Below are 20479 nucleotides of genomic sequence, written 5' to 3'. Positions count from 1 at the left end.
CTGTTTATAATTTATTTCTTAGACATTTGAAATAGATATCGAATGACAGATGTTTATAAGACAAAAGCCCTGGCTTCAAGAAAATTAAATTCTTAACATTTTATTTCTCTTATTGGCAAAATATAAGGTTTTGAGATAAGCATAATGTTGCTTCTTTCAATTTGATAGCATTTCCCAAGTTGATTGCCCATACATATTCAATGTTCCAAGAACATCTACTTTGGATACATAGGAATCCATCGCCAGCAGTGGCAGTGAGTATAACCACACCAGGCAAAATGAAAATTGGTTTTAAGGCAAGAAAATTAAACCTGATCACAATGGTGATTATTCTTTAAGCCCTTCTTGGATCCAGAATTCAATCATTTTCCAATGAATCTATAATGTCATTACAAAGTGAGAAGTTTTTTTTTTTTTTTATTTAGAGGAAACTAGCATTTAGTGTTTTCCTAGAAATTTGTTTTGGTCACCTTCTGAGGATATTTAGAGTTTATTAAAAATGTTTGCCTTTAGCAAGTCTCCATATAAAGGGACCCCCAAATCCAAGTGACATATTTTCATAAACCTTTTAATAATCTTGTGCAAACATTTAATTCTTCAAATTATTTTGCCTGAATGAAAAAAAAGTAAGTAAAGTAGTATGTATACATTTATACTTTTAAACAGTCTCTCCCCACATAGACTCATGCATACACTCACAGGTGCACATGTACACTATCAAAAATATGATTGGTACTTTATTAGCTAACGGAAACATAAAGATATATGCAACATATGAACCTGCCTTGTTTTGTCATAGAACTCAGTTTTCAGAAAACATTGTTAAAATTCATGACAAAAATCTTTGGATCTAACCGTGAAAGAGAAACTGATACAGGTTTTACTAGCCCACTGTGAGGAAATTAATTAAGTTGAATCAAATGTAAACAATGTTAATAGTTTGGGGGTAGCAAAACACATGGGCCTATCATATCTGAGAGAAAGAGAATATATCCATGGGGATCTCCTCCCTGATAGCATTTTCCAAATTGTAACTGAAGGAATGAGGTCAAGAATCTCAGTGGGTAGAAGACTCATCCAGAATGCAAGAGTTCCAAGGCAACTGGGATCTGGGGGCATGATGCTAGTGAGAAAGGAAATATAAAGCTGCCCCAAAAATCCACTAAAAAGAAAAAAATTCAAAAAAAGAAATAAATAAAATAAATTGAGAAGATGTCTCAAAAATCCATGCAAAAATTCTTCTTACATATTTAGCTAACTTCTTTTCATGCCCACACAGTAAGATTCTAAGAGCTCAGGTTGGAAAAGACAAACACACACACACACACACACACACACACACACACACACACCAAAAACAAAACAAAACAAAAAACCTGCAAGCAGAGATTTTTAAGAAAATGTTGAATTTCATGATAGGCAAAGTACATCTTTCAGGTGAAACTACTTAAAGTCTACTTTCTAGAAATTATAGCCCTCATCTAAAAAGACTTAGAAATAAAGGGAAAAATAAAAGAGGCCTGGTTTAATGGGGCCTGAAACAAAGACTCAACAGGATCCACACAATTTAACCAGGAGTCTTCTCCAGATGACATTTTAACACAGTCTCTCTACAGCATCTCATCTGCAATGTGGGCATAAAAGAAAAAGATTTACCAGACACACAAAGAAGTGAAAAAAGTGACTGATAATAAAAAGGTAAGTTAATCAGCAGAGGATGATGCAAGGAAAACCGGATATGAGAATTAGCAACCAAGGACTCTAAAATAACTAAAGAAAGAGTTAAGAATGGATTAAAACATAATGCTTTTCAAACGAGAAGTAAATTCTATAAATCAACATTTTAGAACTGCATAAAATAACATCTAAAAATAGAACTAATTGAATGTATTTCATACAACACTAGACACAGGAAAAAAGTTAAAGATTTAAAAGAAATGCTAATGGGTAATGTCCAAACTAATACAGAGAGAGAAAAAATGTATGTGTATACACACACACACACACACACACACATATATGTATTCATACACACAGAATTTATACATTATATTATATTTGTGACATGCTTAAAAATGGCATAGGGCATTAGCAAGAATCTGTCTCTAAATAAAATATAAAACAAAGGGCTGGGGATGTGGCTAAGTGGTTAAGCACCCCTAGGTTCAATTCCTGTTGCTCCCCCCCAAAAAATAGTATAGGACATGTGTAGTTGCAATATAAGCAGAGGTAAAAAAAAGGAAATGAGAAAGAAAACATATATTTAAAGAGATGTCATCCCGGATTATTCAAAATCTGGAGAAAGACAACAAATTATACATTGAAGCATCTCAATGAAACCCAGAATAATTATTAATACTATGTTATCTCTCCATATGAAAATAGTATAGTTTGGAATAATTGAAGTTCAATTATAAAGTACATGATGAGTCCTGTTCTTGGTGTGATCATTAAAAATAAAATCGAACAATATCATTCAAAAAATCATAGAAACCACAGTGTTTATATACACTGCTAGCTATCCAGCTAATGCTGCTCTCAGAGATGTCAAATAACAGGCCTGTAGTGAATTTTCCTTTGGCAAAGAAATGATGACACTCTTACCAAAAAACTCTGATCAACGTGACTACTTTTTTCTGATTTCCAAACATTTAAGAGGAATGTTTTATTAAATAGTTTTATCTTCTATATAAAAGTATAGTAATTCTTAGGTATTCAAAATTCTTTATTAAATACAAAAATATTGTATCTGGGGCAGATGTAATATGGAATCATACTTGAAAGTAGTACACCAACTATAATTACCATTCCTACCTCCTTTAGATAACAGAATATATATAGTCTAATATTCTTCCAAAGTTATAATAAAGAAGATAAATACATAACACTAAAAATATGTATATGCATGTGTGCATGCATATATATGTATGTGTATATACTGAGAGCCATTAATGAATTGCATAGAGCCCCACTGTTAGTAAAATAGCCATTAAAATTAGCCATGAGTTACCTGTGGTTATTGAGTCCTAGAAGTAAATATCATTAATATTTTCTAATTCCTAGAGAAAACCATGCATTATCCATACTATTTTCTTAATGGTCAAAAGATAATCGTTTTGTCCATATTTTTCTTATTTATCATATTGTTAATGGATTTTGATGTGTTTTTCCCCATAAAACAATATAGTTCTTTTTTCCTTGTAATTTAGGCAATTTTTGCATTAATAATATTGACACTTCCATACTAAACATACAGATTTATAAATCCTATGGTTTCCCACTAAATAAAAGTTTTTTTATAGATATTACATAACTCTATTATAACACTAATACATGATTTTTGCACAGAAGTCTATTTTGTCTGATAAAAAATACCACCCCCTTCTTTTTGGTTATTTTTAAATGGTATATTTTTAACTATCCTTTTACTCATAACTTTGGGAAATTCATGTTTTTGATGTGTCTCTTATAAACAGTCAAAATTCATTTTTATGCATCCTTACAACCTTTGTCTTTAGCTATTTAATTCAGCTCATGAATATTTAGTAAAAGTGCTAAATTTATTTGAGATTCACATCTGCTATTTCACCATGTACTTTCTTTTTGTCGACATATTCTATGTGGTATTCTATTTTTATTTGACCTTTTATTGATTTCTTTTTAAATAACATTTCATCTGCACCATTTATCTTTACTGTTATTTTTATTTTTACTATTGTTTCCTAATTCATTAGTGGGCATTCTAAAAATTACATGTCTACATGACTAATCAAAATGTAATGTTAATTGATGCTTTTACTTATGCAAGGGGTTTGAAATACTCAAACTCCATTAAGTCTTCTTTTTTAGTGGTATTTTTGTTAGATATTTTTATTCTGAAATTTCACAATATATTTTGTAAGTCAATATTTAATTAATTCTACCCACATATTTTCCTCTTTTGATTTTTCTCCTTTCCTTTATTTCTCCACTTGTTATTGATTTTGAATTTTGAATAATTTTTCTTTTGCCTGATAAAACATCTTGCAGTATTTCCCTTAGAGTGGATTTCCTTGTTTTGAATCTTCTCTCTTTTTGCTTGTCTGAAAATATATTTAATTTGTCTAAGCCTAGAAAAATACTTCATAATGAACAGAAGTTCATGAAATACTCATTTTGTTTTAGACCATTAAAAATATGAAATCATATCATATCATATCACATTAAAATAGTTGTATTTTCCAGAAATTAATGTCTAGATTTCCCTGGTTAAATTTAGATTTGTCTCTTCTCTGTCTCCTTCAGAGTTCACATATTGTAATGATTAATTTGAATTGTCAACTTGATTGGATTAAGAGATGCCAATGATTAAGAGGCTTCTCGGTGTGTCATTGAGGGTGTGTCTAGGAATGATTGGCATGGGGGATAGTGAACTGAAGTGGAGACCCTCCCTAAGTGTGAGCAGCACAGTTCAATAGGATTGTAACTTGAATAGAAAAAAGTTGGAAGAACAAGGAAGCAACAGCAGATGTAAGCTTGATTCTTCTTGAATGGGTTCTTGGTTGTTACTGCAATCACCTGAGGATATCAGATTCTCTCACTCCTTCTCTCTTCCAAAGCATATTCTGTCAGTGATTGTCCAGGAAGTTTCCAGAAGTCTTTGATCCCAGACTAGGGTAGCACAATTGGTGCCTCTTTTATAAGGCTTCAGTCTCTTGGACTGCACAGCTACTGGTTCCTCTAGCTCTCCAGCCTGCAGATGGCCATTGTGGACTATCCAGCTTCTGGTCATGTAAGCCAATCTAATAAATTCCCTTTTTATAATCATACTTCCTATTGATTCTGCTCCTCTAGAGAACTCTGACTAATCCACATATCCACTGTAAGTTTCCTTTTCTTTTTTCTCTGAAGATTTGGTAGCTTCATAATTCCACAGTTTGGTGTATTTTATTAGCATTATATAAATTTCTGATTATGGCTTCACATTTCCTGCCACTATCTCTCTTCTTCCATATACCATTGCATTCAGTAGATATTCTCAGTGTGTTCTCCATGAATCTTTCTTGACCTCAATGTTTTTATTCATTGAGCCTCCCTCTATGACTGGACAGTTTCTTCTGATCCATACTCCTGTTCATTCTTTGTTCCTACTATATTCTTAAACCGTCAAAATTATATGTAATTGGTGTGTCTTTTAGTTCTGTTATTTCTATTCAGAACTTCTTCAACCTCAAAAATACTTTATACTTTCTATTTCTTTTTTGCTTTATTTTTATTTGTTCTTTTCAGTTATACATGGCAGCAGAATCTATTTTGACATATTTTTACAAATATGGAGTATATCTTATTCTAATTAGGATCCTATTCTTGTGGAGATACATGATGTACTTCATATTTCTTTACTGAACGTTTTAAATTATTATATCCATGAGATTTTAGTCATATATGGTGATTCTATTATATGAAGAGAATACAGTGTGTGCTATCATTTACTCCAGTTCTCCTTCATGTTACTAATTATGATCATATACACAGAATATTGCTGATTTTATTCTATAATTTGAACTAAATTTTTTTTAAAATTGAGGCCTGGAATGAGGATATGTTCTTCCTTAGAGGATTTATATATGTTTCTGCCAGATGTCTGAGGATTGTATAAAACTGGTATTAACTTTGTCCAAGATTAGCTTTCAGTTAGTAGGTCACTCAGATGATTCAAATCTGGATTGCTCTCTGAAAATGGAGATTGTAAGGAGTTTATCTTGTCTCCTAGCACTCAACTATACAAGTTTCCCATCAACAATCTAGGTGTTTTACCAGGACTACCCCCTGGGTAGAATCTGGACCTCAACATGTGTCGTCTTCATACATCACATGCTGAAAATGGCAGAGGGAATGCCTCCTGGGCAGAGAATTTAGTGAGAATTTAGTATTATAATGAGCAAAGTTTACTCTAGGTCACCTAAGATGAGTGAATCAGAGTGACTCTGTGATTTTGGCTGAGTCTGTGTGGGTTTTTCTGGAAGGTTTTACCTGAAACAAACAAGCAAAGAAACACCTTTGAAAGAGCATTTGCAGTCATTTAAAGGGGCAGTGGCTATAACCATTGTGAGTATAGGTTAAGTACCTGCCTAGTGACTGACTCTGGCACATTTAAAATACACTTTCTGAGCTGTTTTGAAATATATATCATTATTAATTATATTCTCTGCACTAAGCAATAGATCTCAAAATTTATTGCTCCAGTCTAACTGAAACTTTGTGTGCTTTGACAAACATCTTTCCATTCCCTGCCTCCCTTGCCTGATCCTTGCCTTCTGCCTTGGATGTCCACTTTCTACTCTACACCTTTTTGAGTTTGACTTTTTCAGATTCCATGTGTAACTCAAGTCATGCAGCATGTCTTTCTGTGCCTGGCTTATATCACCTAGTTTGCTTGCTTAATGGTGCCAGTCAAATACACATGACCTTCACATTTTAAATGCTCAGTTCTTCTTAGGAAAAATTCTGTTTTTCTTTTCCAATGAAACAATCACTCTTGATGGAAAGATCCAAATGCAACTGATTACTTAGTAATTACTAAGTACCAGCTGAAAATTAATCAATATTTGAATGGTGACATTTTGTATTATTTTATTCTTGCATTTCTTTCTCTGTTTTTCTAATCATTAAAAGTTCTTTAGTATATGTAGAGTTAAGTTAGCTAAAAAGTAAATATGAGCTCAATCATTATTTCAGATAACTAGTCATAAATTAGAGCCTTATTAATGAAATGTTGCATTCAAATAAAGAATAGTGTTGAAGGGACAGAAAATCATCATGATTAAGGGTGATTTGGGTGAAATGCTAAGTGATTAGAGTTAGATCCTGCTATATCCTGGTATAAAGTATGGTATGGTTTTCCATACTGAGATGTTTGCTTCTTTAGAAGTATTATCCACTGAATGTTTTGATCCTACTCCACAAGCTATATTTCCCACACAATGAATATTCTGATTGTCTCTATGCAGATTGCCTCTTCAATATCTGTGGTGAGGAAATCAGCATTCTTTGTTAGCAGAGCTCCAAGTATCCACTTCAACTTTACAGTTAAATGAATGAACATGAGTGTTAATATCACCTGTATGATAATTATGAGAAATTTATTCATGCATTCTCTTATAATGGAACATTTATAGGAGTTCCTGAAATTGTTTGTGATTTTAGAGTATTTAACTTGTGAGACTGAGGACACTCAAGGTCTTCTACAATTCAGTCTCTCTTACCTTAGAAACTGAGTGCATCAGTTCCTCTTCTGTCTTCATAGCTGTATTTATGGTATACAAGACTCAAGTGTTTAATCATTCTACATGAACATGTCAATGGTCATGGGAGCTGGTCTACCCAGATTGTGAGCAATAAGGAGGGAAATTGTCTAAACAGAATTTCAAATAAATAAATAAATAAATAAATAAAATGACTCAAGATCAATTGCATTGAGAATTCTAAATAATAGTATTATAATAATAGGTCAATAATAGTATTCTTTATTTTCAGTGTTGTGGCAAATGCCTTTAATCCCAATAACGTGGGAGGCTGAGAAAGGAGGATGGCAAATGTAAGGCTCGACTCAGCAACTTAGGAAGATGCCATCTTAAAATTAGAAAATAAATCATCATGGGTGAGAAAAGAATGGAAGAACTTTAGATTACCTAGAGGGAATTGAGAGGGAAGGGGGTATGAAAAATGGTGGAATGAGACAGACATCATTACTGCATGTACATGTATGATTACACAAATGGTATGAATCTACATTGTGCACAACCATAGAAATGAAACGAGATGATGTACCACATTTGTGTAAAATGAATCAAAATGCAATCTGTAAAAAACAACAATGAAGGTAAAAATAAAGAATTCACAAAAAAATTTAAAAATAAACAGATACAAAGGACTTGCTATATAGCTCAGTTGTAGAGCACCCCTAGATTTGATCCCTAGTACCACACACACACACACACACACACACACACACACACACATAATAAATAGTATTCTCCAACCCCAAATGTTTTTATTAGGATAAGTTTTAAACCATTGTTGCAATTATGCTGTGATTTAATAATATATGAAAACTCTATAGCTGCTTGTTTTTATTTTTAACTTCTTAATAAAAATTAAATATATATGCATGCTAATTTAGAGGACTCTAAATAAAAAACAAAATAGGGCTGGGGATGAAGTTCAGTGGTCAAATGCCCCTGAGTTCAATCCCTAATACCCAGCACCAAATATATATGTATATGAAAGCTTTACAGCTGCTTGTTTTTATTGTTTACTCCTTAATAAAAATTACACATATATGCATGCTAATTTAGAGGGCTCTACCTGATGAATAAGGACACTACTGCATGTGATGGTTTGGAGTACAATTGGTTTTGAACCTTTTCTTATCTAAAAGGTTTTGAGTTCATAAAGTTTTCGAATTGTTCAAGATGGTTCTCATTTACTTCATATGTTATGGGGAGATCACAATAAATCACCCAAGTCTATCATTTTTTTTTTATTGTAAACAAATGGGGTGCAACTTGTTTCTCTGTTTGTACACGAAGAAGAGGCATACCATTTGTGTAATCATACATTTACACAGGGTAATGATGTTTGATTCATTCCATTATTTTTTCCTTCCCCTCCCACCCCTCCCACTCCTCTTTTCCCTCTCTACAGTCCCTCCTTCTTCCCTTCTTGCCTCCCTCCCACCCCCCATTATGTAGCATCATCTGCTTATCAAAGAGATCATTCATCCTTTGACTTTTTGAGATTGACTTATCTCACTTAGCATGATATTCTCCAATTTCATCCATTTGCCGCAAATGCCATAATTTTATTATTCTTTAGGGCTGAGTAATATTCCATTGTGTATATATATATATACCACAGTTTCTTTATCCATTCATCAACTGAGGGGCATCTAGGTTGGTTCCACAATCTGGCTATTGTGAATTGAGCAGCTATGAACATTGACGTGGCTGCATCACTGTAGTATGCTGATTTTAAGTCTTTTGGGTATAGGCCAAGGAGTGGGATAGCTGGGTCAAATGGTGTTTCCATTCCAAGTTTTCCAAGGAATCCCCATATTGCTTTCCAGAGTGGCTGCACTAATTTGCAGCCCCACCAGCAATGTAGGAGTGTACCTTTTTCCTCACTTGCTTGCCAACACCTTTTGTTGCTTGTATTCTTGATGATCACCATTCTAATTGGGGGAGATGGATAGCTAAAGCAATCCTTAGCAGGAAGAGCGAAGCAGGGGTATCACAATACCAGAACTTCAACTATACTACAAAGCAATAGTAACAAAAACGGCATGATATTGGCACCAAAATAGGCAGATCAATGGTACAGAATAGAGGACATGGACACAAACCCAAATAAATACAATTTTCTCATACTAGACAAAGGTGCCGAAAACATGCAAAGGAGAAAATATAGTCTCTTCAACAAATGGTGCTGGGAAAACTGGAAATCCATATGCAGCAGAGTGAATCTAAACCCCTATCTCTGCACAAAACTCAACTCAAAATGGATCAAGGACCTTGGAATCAGACCAGAGACCCTGCATCTTGTAGAAGAAAAAGTAGGTGCATATCTTCAACATGTCAGCTTAGAATCAGACTTCCTTAACAGGACTCCCAAAGCACAAGAAATAAAAGCAAGAATCTATAACGGATAGATTCAAACTAAAAAGCTTTCTCTCAGCAAAGGAAACTATCAGCAATGTGAAGAGGGAGACTACAAAGTGGGAGAAAATCTTTGCCACTCATACTTCAGATAGAGCACTAATTTCCAGAATATATAAAGAACTCAAAAAACTCTACACCAAGAATATAAATAACCCAATCAACAAATGGGCTAAGGATATGAACAGACACTTCACAGAAGATCTATAAGCACTCAACAGATGTATGAAAAAATGTTCAACATCTCTAGTAATAAGAGAAATGCAAATCAAAACTACCCTAAGATTCCATCTCAACCAAGTCTATCTGAAAGCAAGAGACAGAACCATCTTTATGCACCAGCTGGTGGTCCAGATTCACCAGCTGGTGGGACGGAGGGGCAGACTACAAGTCTATACCCTTTGACTCCCTCCAGGGGTTAGAGTACACCTTTTATACCATAAGTAAAATATGTCCGTACATTAATCATAAGCGACTGTTGCTATGACAATCAGAGAATAGTTACTAACATTTAAACAAATGTTAACATTTTATGTGGTTAGGGTACACTGCCCAAGAAAATGGAACCCAGAGGGAGAACAATCTTACATTGTATAAGAATTGCCATTTTGTGTTGCCAAACATGCTATGCTAGCAACTGTTGATAGGTACAGAGGTGGGTATTCCCATGGGAGAAGCATTTCCTACTGACACGGAGTCACAGGGTAAAATGAAGTCTGTTTGGTCACTGCCCATATAGCCTGGCCCGTAACACATATACTTGTATCATTCCTTTGGCCCTTCACTTATTACCCCCATTGAAATTCTGATTTTATTGTGCTTCAAATCATATCATTAAGTGGTTTTATTTCTCATATTCCTTCTGGTGGATGACAAATACTTTGTATACTTCCCCCAAAACCTGATAGTATTAACTGCATGCCATTTATAACTATTACATATTTATTAAATATTTGTAAACAGTTCAAGTGATTGAAATAATATCCTCCTTGTTTCTTTATATTTGCAAACACACAAGATAAAACTAATGCTACCAAAAGGAGAAATAGATTCTAGAAGTAAGAAATATCATGGGAGATAATTCAAATCACTGTTTTAAAATCTTTACTCTGAAAGATCTTTTCTTTGGTATTTTGTTTTGCTTTTGTTTCTGCTTTGTCTATACTTTTCTAGAAAAATACAATAAAAAAATTTAAAATATACTAGAAAAAATAACCAAAATCTAAAAATCTTTATTAATTTTAAGATCTAGACTTATAAAAATACTAAATTATTTTTAGTTTATGGCAAGCTAGTTTTCTAGATAAACTCAGTAATTGAGCAACTTACCCAGAGAGTAAACATAAATATTAATTTGGCAAATTTGGAAATTAATTTATAATTAATTTCTGGGATATTAATTCAAAGGAAAGTAAGATTAAGTTCTAAGGTCACTAGAAATAAGATAGTTTAAGCACCAACTTTAATTTATAAATTTTAATTTTCAAATATTGGATAGTTGTGAAATGAGAAAAAAGAATTTAATACTGAAAGTATGTTAATATATTGATAGTGCAATAACTTCACATAAAGTTTTGTCAGATGATGTAAAGGGAATTAATATGAAAAAGGTAATAGATAAAATGTATTTTAAGGATATTTAAATATCGTATTTTGGGGGAGAGAGTCAACTAATTAACCAATGAAAATATAGATTATTTCTAATTACCTAGTTATTTTAGGTTATTATTGAAAAAACATTTGTATAAGATTTTAATATATCTACACACAGTCCTTTTGCTTTGTGAAGGACAAAAACTTTACTTCTCACCAAAATAGCATTTCATATAGCTTTTGTTTTATTTTGTTTTTTTTTAATTTATGGGGAAAGAATTGGTAATTTAGGAACATGATAAAGAAAAAGTTGTTTTAATTACTCACTGCCTATAAAAGAAACACCATAAATATGGGAAGGAAGTTTTCTTTGGGGCAGCTGTATCCCATGAATCTTTCTTTAAGCAATCATGTGAATTTAAGAAAACTACACAGTTCTGAAAACAAACAAATTGAATTCCCAGTTTAAGTAGCAAAAATGCCTAAAATTTATATTTTTAAGAGTGTTAATAAAGGGTTATCTCTGGCTGACAAATCATGGCTTGCCAGCTGTAAGCAGTTAATTATGCTTGAAAACAACAACCTTCCTCTAACTTCTACTGACAACCCACCTGCAGGTACTTGAGTTTAGTTTCTGTTGTATCTTATAAAATTTAAAGGATTTTTAAACTGTACATTATGGTGTGATATTAAAGTTGATGCAATGCAATTCCATACACATAAAATTCAGTCAGGAGATTTAAAAGTAAATCACTTTTGATAAAATGAAGATGATTTTTAAACAAAACTTTTTATTGACTTTTTAAGAATGAGGAACTTACAGTAAAATCTAAGGAGTACAAGGCAAACTATGAGCATATAAAGTTTGTTTATAAGGCCAAGCTTTTAAAATTGACAGAATATAAATCAATATTTATTGCGGAATCAGGAGATATCCTGTATCTGTAATCCTTTTGCATAAAAAGCACTCGATGACAGTCCATAATGTATGAAACACACCAACAGTGCTAAAAACATGAAACAGAACACTATGTACCTGCATATTTTAAAAGACAACAGCAAATTCATTATCATCTCCAGATAACCATCCTCAACTCTGAGATTGAAATATCACCTGTCAAGAGCACATCACAGCACAGCACATTTCAACTTGAACATGGAGATAATCACATTTTTCGTAGTAAACATTAGAATATTTCAACCCAACACTTCGGGAAAATTATCATTTTAATCAAGTACCGATTAGAAAAATTGGAATAATTTCATGCCAATAATACCATGAAAACATTGACCAGGTTATATTCTAGGTGTTTTAGAAGATGGGATTATAGAGAGATGTATATTTAAAAATTCTACCAGAGGATAAGTTGTTTTTTTAAATATATTAAGTAAGAAAACAATAATATTTAGAAACATATGATACTGGAAAAGAGGAGCTTTTAAATGGATCATTTTATTATTGAACTCAGAGACACTTAACCACTGAGTCACAGTCCTAGCTCTATTTTGTATTTTATTTAGAGACAGGGTCTCACTGAGTTGTTTAGTGCCTCTCTGTTGCTGTTCAGGGGCTATTCCAATATTCCAAATAAAAACTCTGGGTCCTTTTGAAGCAGACAAAGGATTTATACTGGCCAGGGCCAAGTGGAAAGCAGATAGTTCTGCAGCTCTTGACAATGATTGGGGGAGGAAAGCAGCTTAGGAATTTAAACACACACACACACACACACACACACACACACACAAAGACACAAAGAAGGGGGGTGGGAAAGCAGTTATAATCACAAGATACATTTCATAAAGTGGAAGGAACATTCTCATAAATTGCATCTTTTGTACAAACTCAGGAAGGCAAGTTTGCTTTAGCTCCATAGTTCCAAGACATTGTGGTCAGGGTGCAAGTGGGTGAGGGTGGAGGTGTGAGACTCTACGCAAGTGGGCTCAATTGGAAAGGGGGTGCAATTTTACACAGGGTGAGATGTCTGAATAAAATGGGGTCAACTTTGCTTAACTTCAAATCAGTCCATAACATTGCTAAGGCTGGCTTTGAACTCTTGATCTCCTGCGTTAGCCTCCTGAGATGCTGGAATTACAGGCCTGTGCCACCAAGTCAGCTAAATTAATTTTCTACATGATAAAACTGAAATAAATTGCCCAGAGTTCTACAGCATGGGGTCATTCTTGGTAGAGCAAATGTATCTCCAGGGTTTGATTTTTGTGCCAGCATAATCATTGAAATGCCCCCTTTAATTCACAAATGTCCCCCTTTAGATAATAAATTAGTGATATGAGCTCCATACTAAAATTCACATGATGGGACATACAATGACTCATCAGAGTTGAAGAATTAACAACTAGTTGACATGCAGCTTTGTTTCCTTTTTCACCTTTATGTTTAAGGCAAATGTCGCATATTTTATCTCATGTCACTTATAGAAAAGAAGTCCATTTATTGGTGAAATAAGCAAAAATAATAACTTGACTCCTTTGAGAAGTTTGTCACTTACACTGTGGTCAATTAAGTGGTATTGGAAGTATGTTAGAAACAGAACTGTCCATCCTACGCTTGCTGATTTACAAAGACAACACCAAGTTAATGCTTGGCTGGAGTGCGGGCAGCCGAGTAGCTGCCATTTCCAACCCAAAGATGGAGAAGCAATCATTTTCTAGTTGAATTCTAATGAGCTCAACATAGAACATATTATTGACTGCAGTGGTCACAGTGCCTTTGCTAGCTCCTGCCATCAGCATGGCCATCATCCTCAAAATAATGATAAAAGAAGGCCAGGTGGGAATGAAGACTTCAGTGTAACTCCTTGGCTCTTTCCTCTGAAGATCCACCTGAGAGTGGGAGGGTTCTAACTTATACTGAATCAGAGGCTTGCTTCTGTAGGAAAACATGCCTTATGAACCTGATTATCCTTTTGAATGGATAGACTTAACAAAATATATCTCATTTTTGTACATGATGCATTTTGAGATAAAGTCATTATTTCAATGTGCAAGTGGAATCTCCCCCAGGATGGATCAGGGATGGGTCAGGGTGTTAAATCCAGCAGATGGGGGTGAAAATTATTTTCAAAGGAAGGTTTGCACATAAAACCTTAAAATGAATTTATGTTTCCCTCTCCAATTCTCTAAGATAATCAATCAGAAGAAAAGTTTTAAGAAATATACTTAAAATTAATTAATTACTTAAAAGTAATTTTGCAAACTGCTGAAGTTTGCAAGCTACTTTTCATATTCTTTTGTTTGTTCAGGCTTAAAATTGGAGAAGTTACTCACCCAAGGCTTTGCAATGACTTTCATAATCATAGTACACAGAGAAATTATTTAAAAAAAAAAAAAGGTGACAATTAGGCAATTAATAGCTAGTCAGGAAAAATAAAATCCCTCTGGTCAAATGATCATGGAAAACCAGATAATAGAGAACATAAACCTAGCAATTGCAGTGATAATAGATAAAAGTTTGGGATTGGGGATTTGGCTCAGTGGTAGATCATTTGGCTAGCATGCTCAAGGACCTGGGTTTGATCCCCAACACGACCAAAAAGAGCAGAAGGTGGAAGAAGGGGGAGAAGTAGGCTGAGGAGAAGGGAGGAGAGGGAAAGGAAAGGGGAAAGAGGGGGAGAAGAAGGGAGGGATAGGGAAGGACAGGGGAAAAGAAAGAAGCAATAATTTTTCTTTTTACTTTTTTTCCTTTTTTCTTCATTATTTTCTAAAAACTTATAATACCTTAAGAGTAGTTATATACAAAGAGTTAATATAAGGTTAAATTCCCTGCAAGCATGACCTCCTTTATTAAGTGGGTAAGCTATTCTTAGTTCCTTAATAAAGATGACCTGCATAGTGTTTGGGCTCAGAAGATGACACCCCAAAATGTAGCACTTTGACATGCTGAGTGGAGACACAGTCCCAGAACCAAGTTCTCTCTGACCTTCCTCCAACCTCCTCACCTTTGATCCACTTTCTCTTCTGAAGTTCAGGGAGACTTTTTTTTTACGAAGTGCCATTATTACCTAAAGGCTGGGTTCACAAAGAGGAACACAATTACCTTCAAATCTTCTTACTGACTTTTCATTAACCAGTTTCACTTTAAATTTCATATTACAGAGAAAAAGACTGAAAGATCAAACCTCATACCTGAAACCTAGAGGAGTTACATCCCAGGCAGTTGTCTGTTTTCTTGGATCATGCTCCCCCACCAAAAGCACTTACCCACCATCTAAAGTTGCCTAAAGACCCCCTTCTACCCCCCATCTTTCTCCCCCATGAAGAGGGCAGTCAAGTTTCAACCATAAGCCCTTAATTTGAGTTTCATATATTGTATAATTCCAGTGTATATATGCATATTAATAAATTTACGTTTGTCCCCAGTTTACATAACATTTTTAATAGTTATCAGTCATGACCCCTTATGATGGACATAAAGGGACTCACTCTATTTTCTTCACTTAGGAAACTCTCATCTAAGTTGTAGATGTGTATAAAGTATATAGTTCTAGAGATCTTTTTTTAAATTTTTTTTATATATTTTATTTTGTTCTTATTAATTATACATCATAGTAGAATGTATTTTGACATATTTTACACATGTGGAGTGTAACATTTCATTCTTCTGGTTTTACATGATGTAGAATTCTATTGGTCATGGAATCATATATGTACATAGGATAGTAATGCCTGCTTCATTCTACCACCTTTCTTATTCTCATTTGGTCTCCCTTCCCTTCATTAGTTTTTCTAATTTATCTTTCAGTTGATTCATAACTGATGTATAGGAATGCAATTGATTTATGGGTGTTAATTTTGTATCCTGATATATTGCTGAATTAATTTATGAGTTCTAGAAGTTCTCTGGTGGAGTTATTGAGTCTTCTAAATATAGAATCATGTTGTCAGCAAATAGTTTGAGCTCTTCTATTTATATTCCCTTCTCTCTTGGTTAGTGTGGCTAAGGGTTTATCAATTTTTATTTATTTTTTCAATGAACCAACTTTTTATTTTTCAATTTTTTGAATTTTTTTTGTTTCAGTTTCATTGAGTTCAGCTCTGATTTTAATTATGTCCTGTCTTCCACTGCTTTTGGTGTTGATTTGTTCTTATTTTTCTAGAGCTTTGAGATGTAATGATAGGTTACATTACATGTAATGATAGGTTAATGATTTGGCTATTTTCTATTCTTTTAATGAATGAGTTCAATGCAATGAATTTTCCCTTTAGAACTGCCTTCATAGAGTCCTAGAGATTTTGATATGTTGTGTCCCTATTCTCATATACTTTTAAGTTTTTTAAAAATTTCATCCCTGATTTCTTCTGCTATCCATTTCATTCAATAGTGTATTATTTAGTTTCCAGGTGTTAGAGTAACTTCTGTTTTTTTATCATTGATTTCTAATTTCTTTCCATTATGATCTAATAGAATGCAAGGTATTATTTTTTGTGTGTGTATTTTTGCTAAGAGTTTCTGTGTGGCATAAGATATGGTCTATTTTAGAGAATAATCTGTGTACTGCTGAGAAGAAAGTGTATTCTATCATTGATGGGTGATATACACTATATATGTCTGTTTAGTCTAAATTATTGATTATATTATTTAAATCTATACTTTATTTGTTTAGTTTTTGTTTGGAGGATATATCCAGCAGTGAGAAAGGTATGTTAAAGTTACCCAATATTATTGTGTTGTGGTCTATTTGAGTCTTGAAATTGAGAAGGGTTTTTTGATGTACGTAGATGCTCCATTGTTTGGGGCATAAATATTTACAATTGTTATGACATGTTGATCTATAATTACTATAAGAAGTATGAAATGTCTTTCTTTGTCCTTTCTGATTAACTTTGGCTTGAATTTCATGTTATCTGATATGAGGATATGAGGATCTGATCCCACTTGTTTATGAGATCCATTAGAATGATGTTTTTTTCCCATCCTTTCTCCTTCAGTCTGTGAATGTCTTTTCCTGTGAGGTGATTCTCTTGGAGTCAGCATATTGTTAGGTCTTTTATGAATCCAATCTGCCAGTCTATGTCTTTTGATTGATGAGTTTAGGCCATTTACATTTGAAGTTATTATTGAGATGTGATTTGTATTCCCAGTCATTTTGATCTATTTCTGATTTTTTATTTGAATTAGTTTCTCCTTTGATTAACTATTCCTTTATTGTAGTTCCTCCTATTGCTGGTTTTCACTTTATTTTTTTTTTCATTTTATCTTCATGGAATATTTTGTTGAGAATGTTCTGTAGTACAGGCTTTCTAGTTGTGAATTCTAACTTTTGTTTCTCATGGAAGTTTTTTATTTCACCTTCAAATCTGAAACTTAGTTTTGCTTGGTATAGTATTCTTGGTTGGTGTCCATTTTCTTTCAGAGCTTGGAATATATTATTCCAAGACCTCCTAGCTTTGAGGGTCTGGTTTGAGAACTCAGCCGAGATCCAAATTGATTTCCCTCTGAACATAATCTGTCATTTTTCACTGTTTAAAATTCTATCCTTACCCTGCATGTTAGGTATTTTCATAATAATGTGCCTTGGTGTGGTTCTGTTGTAATATTGTATATTTGGGGTCCTGTAAGCCTCCTGTATTTGGTCTTCCATTTCATTCTTTAGGTTTCAGAAACTTTCATTGAAAAGATTATGCATTCCTTTGGTTTGTATCTCCATGCCTTCATCTATACAGATAGATCTTAAATTTGATCTTTTCATGTTAGCCCATATTTTTGAAAGTTCTGTTCACAGTCTCTTAACATCTTTTATCCATGGTCAACTTTATTTTCAAGATTATATATTTTGTCTTCTTTGCCTGAAATTCTGTCTTCCAAGTGGTCTAGTCTGTTGTTCATGCTTTCCATTGAATTTTTAATTTGATTTATTCATTTTCTCATTTTGAGGATTTCTGCTTGATTTCTTTTTAGAATCTCTCTTTATTGAAGTGATCTTTCACCTCCTGTATGTTCTCTCTGATTTCACTCCCTACCTCATGGATCAGTTTAAATACGTACATTCTGAACTCCTTCTCTGACATTTCTTCCACTGTGTTATCAATGGATTCTATTATTGGAGCATCTTGGTTTATTTGGGGCAATTTGTTTCCTTCTTTTTTTTTTTTTATGGTTTTTGTGTGTTTGTCCTTCTAGCAGTGTGGATCTGAGGCAATACAGTTTCTACCCTGCAGACTTATAGTTTCCCTGAAGATTTCCAGTACCTTGCCATTAAGCAGGAGGACACATAATAACAGCAACCAATGCAAATGATATACAGTCTTAAACCAAGTTGCTCCTACTAATACATAATACAAGTTGCTCTACTAAAACTGTAGAGTTTTGTCACAATAAACAGAAATAATATATTCAGTTATTGCCCACAATAAAACCAGTAAGTTTGCAAAAAGGTTTACAATTTCAAATGGTGGACAAAAAGAGAACAGAAGGATATGATGTTAATGAGGAAGAAGGAGAGAATATAGAAGTGAAAAATTAAAGGAAGAGTGAAAGAGGGAATAATAGAGGTTGGCTGTTAGGAGAAAAGAGAGACAGAGAATCAAGGGAAAGAGATAAGTGAGAGAAAATATATATAAAGTAAAATAAAAAAACTAGAAAGAAAAAAGTAAAAATAAAAGAATACAAAACAAAATTGAAATATACTAATCTGACATCATAGTCCTCAATAAAATGATGCATGAAAAATAAATGGTTTTAAAAAATGGTAGAAATGTGAAATAAAAATGGAAAAAAAATCTTGATGAGAAATTGAACAATTGTTGCCTTTGGAGTTCAAAAGTTTCTAAGGTTCCCTTCTCAGCAGTTAGGTGGGGTTGTCTGGAGAATGATGCTTGCTCCACCCCCTGGGTGGGGTTTCTAGGGTGAGACGGTTCCCGAAGGGGGAACTCCTGGAAGTATGGTGTAGGTTTAGTTATGCTCCATTTTTTTTTTGCTAAATGTCAACTCAGCTGGAGATTTTATATCAGCATACCTCCAGGGCCCAACATTTGCCGGTCCATGCTGGAAGACTGCACCCCAGGAATCTCCTTGGGGTTCCACTTGTGTGGTGTACCATCCAGTTCTCATTCCACTAAGCTACATATAGAACCCACTATTCCTGGCCTCTGATTCAGTCTTCAAACACAATTTCTCACCCCCCAACCCTTTTGAATTGCCGGTCAGGTGCTTCTCTCCCAGGTCAGGTGCTTCTCTTCAATCCAGTCCTGACAGCAGCTGGATTGGAAGGGGAGAAGGATGCTGGGTGGGTTTCTGTGGCCAATATTTCCAATGTAAACCTCTCTCCATGCTTGATTTTCTCCTGATCACTTAAGCACACTCTCTGTCTCCCAGTGTGGGTTTGCCCAGCTTCTTTTTCAAGCCAGACTCTGTCTGCCAGAAATCAGGCTCTCCACTGCTAGCCCCCATGCCACAGCTGCAACATGGTTCCTTCCACTGTCCACGGCCAGGAGAGATGCCCATCCAAGGTGCAGCACACCTTACTGTTTGGTCAGGCTGTGACTTTCATCTCTGAACTCTCTGTACCTCAACATGCCCCAATCCTCCTGAGAATGGGGTTCCTTTAATTCCTTTATTGCTTTACTGTGTTCAGGGAGGGACTGTTCTGGTCTGTGCTTCCAGCAACTCCTGTAGCTGTGGTACTGGGCATTTCTTCCTTATTTTATTATATTCAATTTCCTGGGTCCCTGATCTGTTTTGAGTATCCAGTATTAAATTCCAGTAAAGTCCCCCCTTCTGTTTGGTCGATTCACTCATCTTGCTGAAAAGCTGCCTGTCTGCTTTTCTTGGTTTCACACCATGTAGCCATGAGGGAAGTGACCTCTCTATTCCATCATCTTCCTCTCTCTCCTGAAGGTCTTTCTTTAAATCTAATCATGACAGTCATCAAGTCATTCCTTGGTTAGATTTGCTTATTATTCCTCTAAAATATTTGATCAACCATGTCTGATTATCATCATATGGAAAATAAAAACAAAACTTATTAGTGACTTGCTTTAGAGACTTCAAACTGAGTAAAGATTATTTCCTTCTGAGGAATGCACATATTCTGTTAAATTATTGAAAGCATTTTATTATATTGGTTAGAAAATTCTGATTATCTGAATCAATTATATATATACATATATATATAAATTTCCAATTAAAACACTACTATGCAGGCTTTTCATTTTTGTCAGTTTTTTAACAGGAA

The sequence above is a fragment of the Sciurus carolinensis genome, chromosome 10, assembly GCF_902686445.1.
Source record: "Sciurus carolinensis chromosome 10, mSciCar1.2, whole genome shotgun sequence".
In the NCBI taxonomy this organism is placed as follows: domain Eukaryota; kingdom Metazoa; phylum Chordata; class Mammalia; order Rodentia; family Sciuridae; genus Sciurus; species Sciurus carolinensis.
Note: the sequence above shows the minus strand (reverse complement) of the source record.